The following is a 12360-nucleotide window of genomic DNA, read 5'->3' as shown; positions in this document are numbered from 1 at the left end:
GTGCAAGAGGATCCTGGTTATTACTGTTGTATTTCTTATGTTATTCGCAGTTCTATTGTTGTTTTGTTTGTTTCGTTTAGAAAATATTGACGAAAGAGTTTATAATAAATAGACTATGGATATTTATGCATATATATGTAGAATACACATAATATAAAAAGATATATAAAATATCCAAAGTACTCATTATACTACCTTAAAGGTAAATCTTTTATTTTTTAAATTGTATGCATAAAAATTCGCAGTCCAGTAATGTGCAGCATACAAACTGTACAACTAACAGTTTAGTATTTATCAATTAATTTTGTACTATAGAAAGTTTCGAAGCTAAAAAAGTATTAAAAAAAAACTTGTTTAAAGAACGAAGTTCATACGTAATCTAGTATCGTTTATCATATCTCTCTCATAATCCTACTGAAAAGAAACTACATAAAAGCAGGACGCAAAAGTGTCGAACATTCTTTTTCGAATGGCATAGAAATATACGAAGCTGTAATTTATTACTGTGAAGCTTTAAACAATTGGCCAGTAATAATAAAACGTTCAATTCGAGCAAATTGTTTGCAGATGTGCCATTCTGTCCGCGAATTGCTCAATTCGTTGTTGGTCCCCTTTGACCTCTTCCCCCTGTTCACGCAGTTTTATTGCAGCTGATTTTTCGCGATCGACGCGCACCCGTATATTCAAAATTTTATACGCTTGTTTTGCCGCGCGAGACACGTATTTTTCGGTGAAAAATTTCGACCATGACGATCGAGCCTCACTACTGACCAGAATGGAAACTAATTTCCACGCACACTTTCCCCACATCTAGAAATTGTATACAGTTAACAAAAAAAAAGAAGAAAAAAGAAAATCGTAACGATCATAGAGAATCGACGATACAAAAAAAAGAGTACATATAATGTAAAGCGTATTGTAAACAAATAGAAACATATCTTCTCGATATTTACATAAGTTCCTCGGCTACCGTTCATTTTCAACGTTAAACGAGAGAAAAGACGAGAAATATAGAGGATCATGTAGGGGTTTTCCATTAATCACAAAAAATGGCTGCGTTAACGCCCCAGGCGATATGCACGTAATCATTGTTAATTATTTGCTGTAATATAACGCGACGTTTGTAAATAAATTGGATCTTAACCGAAGCATTTGACTTGCCTGTGTTATATCCTAATTGCGTAAAAGGTTCTTTGATAGCAGTAACATCACGTTTTGCATGTTTCCTTTAAGCATTTTTATAATACAAGAAATTAATTTAACTTTTCCCGCACTATTATTTTATGGAATACTCAAATTTCTAATACAATAGAACTTTGATTATTCGAACTAATCATGACACGTTGCTCAAGGTAATCGAATATTTTACCACCAATTATTTCGAGTTACTTTATAAAAATTAATATTAGATAGAAAGAAAAGCTTGTAAATAAAAATGTAACTATTTCTTTCGATTTTTTTTCTTGTTTCACGATGTTTCTTGCAAGAAACCATCCTTAAGTTTCTCATTAATTAATATCCCTATAATCATGCGTTTTGTTAATCAATATTCCAATAATCGAACTTCTACTACATTTCAAAGTCTTAAAATACCTATTCAATGAACAGTACACTCCTTATCTCACACTTTTTAATTAACAACACGTTTCATGATTACCACATTTCACCAAAATATTACAGATGGTTACGTGTATGCTTGAGAACTGGTCCTTGACACAGAAGGTGAAAAGTAACCAGGATCGATCAAGAAACCATCGACACGTATCTCCCACGTATTTGTAGAACTAATCGGAGGTTATGTGAAGGAGGAATCGTCGTAGGGGAAAATCTAAAGGACGAGAAGGAGGAACTTTCACGCCTCCCCTTCGACCCTCGATCCTCCCCTCCGTTGCGTCGTGTTTTATTTCTGATAGCGACGCCTCCGTCGTCGCCGCGAGGACATTATCGCCACCGCGAAGGACCTTTTCTTCCCCCATAAAGGCAATCACGCTTTCTTCGTGGCGAGATAACAGCAGAATGGAGAGCCAGAGACGTCTCCGTTCGCGCCAACGAATTCAACCACGATTCCATAATTCTTCGTACGACCATGAAGCGAGCAAAGCGATTCTTTCCACTTTCTTTCTTATTGTGAATAGAATTCTGTGAAACCTACGAGCATATTGTTTTCTATGTCGGTTTTCAATTAAGTAATACATGAAATTATTCGTGATAATTATATGTTGAAAATGTTCAAGTCTTGAAATTATTTTTTAATTGCTGCTTAGTGTATAATTAATCGTAATTTTGATCTGATGCAACACATAACGCGAAGTATTCTGTTAATCTTCGTTTTGATCAATTTAGTCAATATAACTATAGGACTGTAATCGTACTTCTCTTGTGTCCGTATTTTCGAAGATTTATAAAATTCTGAATTTTTCTAGGAATTAGTACTAATGAAAGAATAATCTTTAATTACAATGAAATGAAAACATGTTACAATTCTTTGGAGAATAGACATTTGAGACACTATTTTACATTTTACGCTATTTTTACTTAATTACATTTAATGATAAATTAAAACCTGAGCTTATAAGTTATAGTTATAGTATATTATACAATACATATCTCAAATTATATTTCAGTAACTATGACGTGATTATACTTTAAACGTGTGTTCCTTTATAACTGTAACTTACAAGTTCTGATATCACAATACCTTACCAAGTAATCAACATATGTATTTCCAATTCATCAATAGTTAGTATCATTTCTCCGTTATCGAAATAATTCTTAGAGAAATTCATGACTTTGTAGCTTCGAAAGGACACGAACACGAATAGAAGTAGTTCGATCGAAAATGTGGACGTTTAAAATCTGAAGGAGGGCACGAGGAACGACCGGAAGCCCGAAGAACCGACGTAGACTCGAAATGCACGGTGGGTGTTCCGATTCGAAAGTGATTACATTTGACTTGGATTCGTGCCTCCTTACGGCAAAGGCAGCCTCTGCCGGTACAGAGCCTCGGCAACGAGGACATTCTTCCCCGACAATACCTCCCACAATCGAGCGAGCAGCACTTCCGCGCATACTAATGGAGAGGCGCCTAGACTCCTTTGGCCAGCCAGTAGTCGACGCCCCAATCCACCCTTTCCCCCTTTTCACCCCTTTGCACGCCGCCGTGGAAAACTTCTCCTAGCGGAGAAGACGTCCTCCTCTAGTTTCTAGCAGAGAAACACCAGACCACGATGGATTTTTCCAAGGAAGTCGATTTTACGTTCTTCGATCACTTTTGTAAAATGGCAAAAAATTAGAGATGAAATGGTTGTTTTAATGATGAAAAGAGGTAAGGGATTAGGTAGGAAGTGTGTTATACCGAATAAGCTTTAATACTAGTGTTAGTATCCAGTTTCTAACGTGTACTTAAATATATTATATAAAAATAATTACAATAAAATGGAAAATGAAAAACATGGAAAACATATTAATAAAGGGCTGTTTCAAAGTTAGAACTGCTAAATTTATAAAAGTAACGGATTTTAATTTTCTTGTTTATATGTAAATTATATTTTGATCTTAACAAAAGTTAACATTAATTTTATTAAAAGTATCCACTCTTTGTTAGTGTACGAAAATAATCTTCAAAAAATTCACAAACACAAAGTCCACACATGATGCTATTACAAAGTATTTAGACAAATGAAGATCCACGCTGAAGGAGAAGATTAAAATATTCAAGCAACTTCTTACAGATCCATAAATAAATTATGGACAGTTATTTATGCAAATATTTGTACGAATATGATTAAAGAAATAATATCAGGAAAAGAAGCAAATAGAGATTTGTTTTATCCCATTAAATATTATAAAGTATACTTTGGATATTTTACCTTTAAATCCATAAATACATGGACACCATCGTGTTCTCATAAATCTGGCTTACCTTATACCTGCCATAATCAGTTCACAACGGAAAAGACAGCGAGCTCACTGTCTATAAAAGAAATTAGAAATGTTTAACTTTCATCCTTCAGTGTGTAAATCACTACTCCGTGATGCCACACCTTTTTCCAAAACTCTCTTAGCTCCAAAAAATTCGGACGACATTTGAACGTGAAGAAAACAAATTAAAGAATACGAAGGAGACGACACGCGACTCGATAGACATTTTAATTGCAAATTATATAAGCGCTTTTGTAAGCACCGCGTGAGTGGGAGCTCGAGCGCATCGCACGAATCGTTTGATTGCGGAAAATGACGGGCGGCGATGGCGCGAGTGGAAGTTTTGAGTGGGCGTCGGTCCTGGCAGACAATGAGGCATTCAGGGGTGGCATTGTCGGGCCGACAACTGCGTTACCGTAGACAAACCCGAAATCACCGGCGCTATCGCCGTCCCAGATCCGATTATGCGAATAATAAAATGCAGCGAAACAGAGGAGGAGGAAGAGAGAGAAAGGGATGCAACGTGGTAAAGCAATGGATGCAGGGGTAGCGGTGAGAAGTTTGTTAATAGCGTCAGGGTCGCATCTTTTTCTTCGTTCCAACCTCGCCCTGTTCTCCCTTTTTATAGGGCGACGATAATCCTGTGAATTCTGATAGTGGGTTAACATAAAAGATGACTCGAAGCTCTGAACATGGTCGCGATTCTTTTAGGCGAAGTATTTTTATATTATATTCTTAATCTATTTTAATTCTTTATATTATTTAAAGATTATCCGTTTTTTATGAGAATAGAGGTGAAATTTATTAAATTGCAAATATTTTTATGAACATAATTAAAGAACAATCAGAGTACATCAACTAAACTTTATCATCTGTATCGTGTATTTCTTGTTCTTTAATTTCCAATGTTTCATAACTCCTAAAATTTTCATTACTATATACCTTATTTCAATTATATAACTCGCATTTACCATCGTAAAATAAAATTACTTATTAATAAATGTTAAAATCCAACAAGAATCAATTTTACAAATATTACACGTAGAACATCGAAGTCGAAGAACGAATTCAGAGCAAGAATACACGATGTCTTCGACAGAGGATCAATTGGCAAAGTGGGTCGTGCGAATATTCGTCTGGAAACTAGGTAACAGGGACGTTGATCGGTCGTAAGGGACACAAACGTGGCCAAGAATCGTCGTAGAAACGATATTCTCCCAAGCAGCGGCTATAATTATGCATCAAGGGTCGTCAAGTCCGGCCCAAGTTGGGGAACTTGGTTAATTAGGGACGGTAGTCAGACGCCGCCCGGTATTGTCCGGCACTGTTGACTTCCGGCCTCTTCTCGCCGCCACGAAAGCCCCGCAGAGAGGTAGTACGGGGTTGATTGTTTCATTGTTTCCGACCCCACTGTCAAATGCCACCACGCTGAATAGCGTTATTGTTATTTCAGGCCATGGCGCAGACAATCCAAGGGTTTTCGGGATCCCCACCCGCTTCGCGGTTTAATGTCGAGGTATGTCGACTTCGGGTGCGTCAACAATCGCGTTGCCTTCTTCTGCTATTGAGCTTGAAACTTTGCCAGAGAAAATGAACGGAGAACTGGACAAGAGTTTAATAAGTATCTCGATATATCGGCAATAAATTAGTAAGGCTCGTAACAAAAATGACCATCGTCCATGTCTTTCCCGAAAGACGAAGGAATATTGTAGCATTCTTTAATTTCTTTAATTTCTGAACATGAAACTGTATTTAATTGAATCATGAAGTTATGAAACTTTGATAAAGATTGCTTTGTAAAACCATAATCTAATTTCTATTTGGTAATAAATTATGACGTGGATCATTTTTTATAATACTGATAAAATTGATCATATCACAAACATTACCTTTTGTAATCTAAGAGATTAAGTTAATTTGACTTAATTTGAGAAAATTGGAATTTATAGTACCTATATCTGGTTTCTAATAACATGATAGTTGAAAGCAAACTTTTCACATTCTTATCGTTATCACATTACAGAAGGTCGTAGTTTCAATTTTTATAAAATGACTAGCTAAAAATGATATTACCAAAAAAAAAATCCAATTTATATCGAAGATGATGATTTCCTTGCAAAATGAAATTAAATTCTAAAATATCGATAACGCTTCTTTTACGATCTCCGATAACGTCCTTCGTCGATTTATCGATTTTTCCGCAAGAATCGTGTGACCCTCGATGGCCCGCCTTCGTGTCGACCGGAAGTCCGTCCAAGCAGCGCCCACTGGCCGCTTTCGGTTTTTCAATTTCGCATAATGTCTGGGCATGGTCTATCGGCGTCTTGGAAAAGCGCGCACGTGATAAGATAGCCGTGGCCAATACCAGGGAATTTACGTTCGGCATAAGTTTGCCTTATATATGAGCGTCCACGGGAAATGCGACGATCCTATCGGTAGCGGCTGGGTCATGAAGATCCGTCCGTGAAATGTTGCCCTGGCTAGTATTTTACTAGTCGTGGGGGATGCGACGTGTTCGAAAAGCGACCGCGAAACCGTTCAGAACGAACGGAGATAAACTGAACCCTGTGGTCAAGTGCTGTCTTTTAAAAAGGTAATCTGTTACCCGGAAGTCGATCGATGATCGTGCCACTACTATCGAGTGAACATATATCTTTGTTCATAAATATTAGAATACCTAAAAAAATTTAGGTTGATCTGAGAAATGATTACGAAATTATTTGAACCTGTAAGAACTGTTATCTCGTTAGACTTTCAATGTTTCAGGAAATATTTTTTAACATAGGATTGAAACAAGAAGTCATACATATCAACAATGATTTCTTCGTGTTTAGAAATCGTTTAAGAAATCGTTTAAGAAAATAAAAGCTCAATTATTCCAACTCAATGATCCCAAAAAAATGCAATAGGATTAACTTGGAGGATTTTAATTTCAGTATGAACGTTCAATAAATACTAAAAGTGGACTTCGAACAGAGTAAAGTGCACATTCAATAATAATAACACCCAAGGAAGAGAGTAAATCTGGGAAAGATCATTTCCGACGAAGCGTCCCATGCTTCAAGCTTCGAGAAAGAATCGCGTGTAGGTCTGCCGAAGGAAGGAAGAGAGGAAAGAAAAAAAAGGTTGGCAGAAGGGGCCATTCCGGGGATACTTCATCACGATTTAACGCCATAAAAGTCGCATAAGGCCCGACGCCGGTGATGCCCCGACACCTTCTACCGCGGATTGGAAACAAAATGTCGTAAAATATCGGGTGGGAAGCTTCGGCCAATGATTCCCTCCTTTCCTCACCCCTTTCACCCCTGCCTGTTTCCAACAGTATTCCGGCTTTCCCTCTCGTTTCCACGCCGTACCGACTGACCCGAGAACGACGGATATAAAATCGCGGCTGGTAGGGGCTGGCAGGCCACGCGGCGGTAAATATAAATAAAAATGGAAAGCCGACCATAATGGTCGATGGAAAGTATGACGCATACCTATACCCGTGGCTGTTTCAAATTGATATTTCGAAAGTGCCCCCGATGCAGGCGAACGTACATTTTTTCTCCACACGTTCTGCTCTATTTTCTCATTCCTACCTTCTTCTACCCTGTGTAACATTGTCGAGCGTGGTTCTTCCGGTTTCAATGGTCCTCCAACTGACTGTTAAGCCCTGTTGCAGTCCTGGAATTTTTATAGCTATTCTCGTTCTCCTTCTCGTTCTAGTACCCGTTTCAATAAACGCAAAGGTTTTTAACGTTGTATCGATAATTCTTTCATATTTCTGTCAATCCTGTGATAATCCTCGAATTTTTGTTTTTTAATTTCGCTCGGGAGACAAACGAAAGACTCCTAATATTCTGTTAATGATTCCACCTTTTAAACTTTTCGTAGCCCTTTATGTCATATGACTATTAGCTTGTTTACTCACACATAAACAACAGATCAGTATTGCTATACAAAATTCTGTCAAAATGTTAATGTTCTTTTATCGCGTTACACAAATCCACGTTATACAGGATACGTTGTACTTTATCTTCGTTTTCCTTACTCCTCAACAGTATTTCTATCTATGGCATATAGAATTGATTTTATTTCCTTTCAACAGTTCTCAGCAGACACGGCATATCATGACATCTCAAGTCCTACTTGGCGATCCTTTCCTTCGATCGCGTAAAAATTGGACCACTGTTCTGCACGCCATTTCTGGAATCCCTTGACCATTGGATCAGCCGCTGAGAGGAAGATTCGATTTTAGCAAAAGAAAATTCTATCTGCTGGCAAATCTTGGTTTTTGGTTTCGTGTACGTATATGGTGAATATAGAAGATACTACGTCACTCTGTTTCATTTGAAAGAATTTACTGGAAATGTAAGGAATTTAAAGGAATTCATTTGAAGATTTTTTAATTTTTTTATTAAAATTCATAGAGAAAATTTGATTATCGATAAAAGGTTCGTTTAGATATGGAATAAAATTGAGAGTATTCGTGCGATATTCGTTTCGTTTCAAAATAGTTGGTATACCGCTAGTGGCTTTAGACGGTGGTTCTAATCGATTTCAAAGGTTATAACGTCTTCAACTTATCCATACGACGCCTGACATCGACTGCAATGCACCAATAACGCGAATAAATCGCTTGATAAATACGTAAGACCGCCTAGACTCGCCAGTCATTATCGTTCCTCCGACGATTCACTTTAAATAATTCAATCATAGATATGCAAATGGGTAAAACGGTACCAATATACTAGCTTCCTAACTATATCACTGGCGATTTCTTCAAATGGTCAGAATTATTATACGTGTTGCACATTGCTGAAATATAATAACGAAACACTGTATTCTATAAACTCGTCAAATTTCAAATAACCAAATAAATAATTAAAGAATGACGCGTTTGTCTTAAAAAAAAACATTAACCGATAGGCATTTTTATTTTTATAAAAATTCATTTTATTAGATTCTTATTTTTGTAAAATACGTTTATTTATCTTATTAATATTATCTTCTTTATCTAAGAAGAAAAAAGGATGGTTTACAATCTGTAAAATAGATGAAAGAAGAAGAAATTTTCAGTGGATCGGTGGAACGAAGGAAATCGACGAAGGGTGAATGGAAGAGAAAAAGAACGGTGCTCGCGGAGACGCGACGCGAGCGCAAATTATTTTTCACGGTGACAACCATCCCCGATAGAGGCTCAGGAATCCATGCACCAATGGATATGCAGCGGAGGCAAAATATAATGCAACGTTCGCTTCTCTCTTCTCTCCGCTCTTCTATTTCCCCGTAACCAACAAAGGAAGGATTTGTCGCGAAGCGAAGCTCCGCCGCCGACAAAACCTTACCCTCTCCTCTCCACACCCCTCCTTCACCTATCTATTCGTACGCTTTGTAAAGCTTTTAGCCCATTACAAGAGCGTGTGTAGCGCGTTCGGCTCGTCGATTGATGTAATGCTATTCTTGTTGCTATATTTATGCTTAATGCATATTCCTTCGACGCGACGCCGTTGAATTATATGTATATATATTATACGTATTTGCCAGTGTATTTCAATGTTCTATACAAGGAACGGGAATGTCACATGTACTCTGTGTGTTTTATTATTCCTATTGATCTGATTCTTTTACATTTACGAGGATGGTGTGTAGTTGCCTGCACGACACAGTATGGTAAAGTCGGTCAAATGTCAAAGTTCGCATGTGCATAGCATGTTGAAGGGAAAATTGAATGAGGTTTATTCTTAGTTGTGGTTTATCCCATTCATGAATAGTTGCTATTATTTGATGATACAGTAGAAGTCCCTGTATATGATCTTTCCGAAAGACAAATAGATCGTGTAATTAGAGTTCATATTATAGTTTACCAATATTGTCCACTACTTGTTAGTTCACATAATAAGAGTTCACATTCAGATAAATAGATTCAATCGACAGGAGTTCGTTTAATCAGAAACCAACTGAAATTTCGTTGCTACAAAAGGAATTCTATTTGTGCTTCATTTAACGTTCTTATGTAACGATAATAATATCATCGTGACTTCTTTCTACTTTTTAATTATATTAATGCAATTTAATGTATCCTAATTTTTAATGTATTTAATGTGACATTAAGTCAGTGAGCCCTCTGAACAACTAATACGTGGTTACTACATTTATTAAATCAAATATTGAATTATGCAGAAAGCATGTTGAAATTGCCGTTTGCTCATACTTTGGTAACTAGTCCAAGAGAAAATTCGTTTGATAAAAAAAAGGACTTGGTGTAACTAATATCATCGACGACGGGCATAATTTCTGTTTTTAAATCTCGACCCATCCTTTACCATCCCCCAACACTCTTCGGTAATTGAATTCTTGGCCGAGATTACTTTAGCTTTCGCCATTTACTTCAGCTGGAGCATCTTGCAGCGAAGCTCGAACGATGAAGACTCCTTCAACGACGCTTGAACCCCGCAGGTTATTTAAGATAGATTATTATTCTCCGAGCCGTGGCAGCAAGGCATCAGCGAAAATGAAAACGCTATCATTTACAGGCGAATTAATTGCCGCGAATCACTTTATCCGCCATTCCTCTCTCCGCGGCTCCTTTCTCCTTGCTGTTCCCTGCGTCGAATGTTTAATAGAATCCTGTTGTTGCACCACGTTCCTGTCGTTGCTGGTTACCCGTTGTCCGGATACAATGTTTGTGAAATTAATAATATCGTGAGATAAATGTGTTTGTGTTTAACGATTTACAAAGAGTGAACTGAGTACTACACTTACACAAGTCAACATTTTGAGACTTTAGTCACTAACTTTGAAAAATCAATCTTAAAACCTGATCAGCAGTCGAACATTCCCTTGACCACAAGGTTCAACTACATAATAGCCTATCTTTCTTTAATGACCAACATACTGTAAGCCAAAATGATCCAGTTAAAAATTCAGAAACTTACTGCCTTCTAAGAATCGAACCCCAATAATTAATCAAGCGTCAAATCGTTTCGTTACCACTAAAACAACCTTTTATCTTTTACTAATAATGAAAAATACAGTGACTGAAAACGATCCAGTTGAAAATATTTTCAAAATCACTGCCCTTAAAGTGTCCAATCTTAAGTACTGCTCAAAAGTCAAATTTCCTTCTGGTCGCAAGAACCATCAATTATAAAACGCTCTATCTTTCTTTGATAACCAAAACTACCATAAACTAGGATGATCCAGTTAAAAATTTATTCAAAGTCACCACCTCCGAAGAATCGAACGATAGACGATAGATCAAGAATGAAATTGTCCGGAGACCACGAGGACCAGCGTCACGTTACCAGAGGTCCGATTCTTGATCCTCGATCGTCTCCCATGGAAAGGGGTTGGAGGGCCTGGATTGGAATAGGATCGGAGCGAAGCGTGAAGAGGCCGTTATTGTGGGCGCTGGCGCGCGTCATTTGATCGCGCACAGTGGAAGCCGAGGCCTCTCTGTGTGCACCATTTCCCTCCTGCCAGGCTTGTCGGCCGATCCGCCACCCCCGTTTTCCCTCCACTCTCCCCTTCGCCATCGGTCGTCTGTCGTTTCGCCCCGCGCCGCCGTCGAAGTTGCGCAACCCAGCCCGCAGGAAGGGTAGGTGGGCCTGTGAGGGTGGAATTTAGCCCGCAGGCCGGCCAACCTAATGGAAACAAGAAATTGCGGCAAACAGCGTTACCCACGCCTCGACGCCCCGTAAATATCGCGGCCGAGAGAGACAGCGTGGCCGAGAGCGGCGCCCACAACAGCGTCGACTGTCCTTGTCAAAAGATCCTCTGGATCGGCTACCCTGTAAGGGGAGGCCGCTGCAAAGGGTGCCAAGCGACGTGAAACGTCATCATGAACATCTTTCTACTCAGTTGTTCGATGCTATTTAATGTTTGGATTGTTTTCTTTGTTGGGGGTGAACCGCGATAGACAGTTGGACAGAAAAGTACATATGTAGTTTGGAAAACTGGATGAGCATTCGGATGATTTGTTTGAATGATTGGAGAGGTTGAAGGATGATTTATTTCGGGGGTTGGAATGAGGGTAATTGTTTGGCAGAATTGGTTAGGGGTTTTCGAAGATCTGTCGATTATTTTATATTGGAAGTTTTCAGTGTTGATATTAACACATAGAACACGTGATTACAACTCCAACTACTCCAACTATTGGCTAGTGATCGGTAGTTAATTGCTGCTATTAAAAAACGAGTTTCTTTTGTTTACTGTGCGTTAGCCAGGTATAATCACGAGAATTAGGTTATAGCATTAGACTAGTATAGTCATATAGAATTAGCATAGCCATATAAGGTTTCGGTAAAAGTAACTTAACTTCAACTATGATAAACTATGACAAATTCAATCCTATCACACGCAAATAATCAGCATATGAATTAGTTTAAAATTACTGATTTAATTCATTCTTCAGATTATAGACGAACTTAACTAAAGAAATTTTCAGAAATTTTT

This window comes from Bombus vosnesenskii, unplaced genomic scaffold, assembly GCF_011952255.1.
Source record: "Bombus vosnesenskii isolate JDL3184/JDL3185 unplaced genomic scaffold, Bvos_JDL3184-5_v1.1 scf7180000013294, whole genome shotgun sequence".
Lineage (NCBI taxonomy): Eukaryota > Metazoa > Arthropoda > Insecta > Hymenoptera > Apidae > Bombus > Bombus vosnesenskii.
This window is presented reverse-complemented; position numbering follows the sequence as displayed.